This window comes from Eimeria mitis, genomic scaffold, assembly GCF_000499745.2.
Source record: "Eimeria mitis Houghton genomic scaffold, Emh_scaff3296, whole genome shotgun sequence".
NCBI lineage: Eukaryota > Apicomplexa > Conoidasida > Eucoccidiorida > Eimeriidae > Eimeria > Eimeria mitis.
Window position 1 is genome coordinate 3,258 of NW_013571635.1, and position 279 is coordinate 3,536.

Here is a 279-nt window from a genome sequence, read left to right on the forward strand (position 1 = left end):
AGCAGCAGCAGCAGCAGCAAACGCCGCTCCTACAATACAAGACAGAGATAAGGCTCGTTGCTTGCTGCAGCACACGCAGCAGCAAGAGCAGCAGCAGAAGCAGCAGCAGCAACAGCAGCAGCAGCAGCAGCGATGATGCGAAGGTTTCCCTCCATCATGCTGCAAGCGGCTCTGCTGCTGCTGCTGCTGCTGCTGCTGCTGCTGCTGCTGCAGCAGCCAGATCAATCCCTAGCCAAGTCCATGGGGAGACGTGTATGGGTAAGGATGCTGTTGCTGCTG

General features: G+C 58.1%; 1 protein-coding gene across 1 annotated transcript in view; it reads right to left on the reverse strand.

Moving 5' to 3' along the window:
- The window catches only part of EMH_0064520 (uncharacterized protein), a gene marked incomplete at both ends in the record, with an annotated part of 3,783 nt that overhangs the window by 2,490 nt on the left and 1,014 nt on the right, over nt 1–279 (reverse strand). The window lies entirely within an intron of this gene.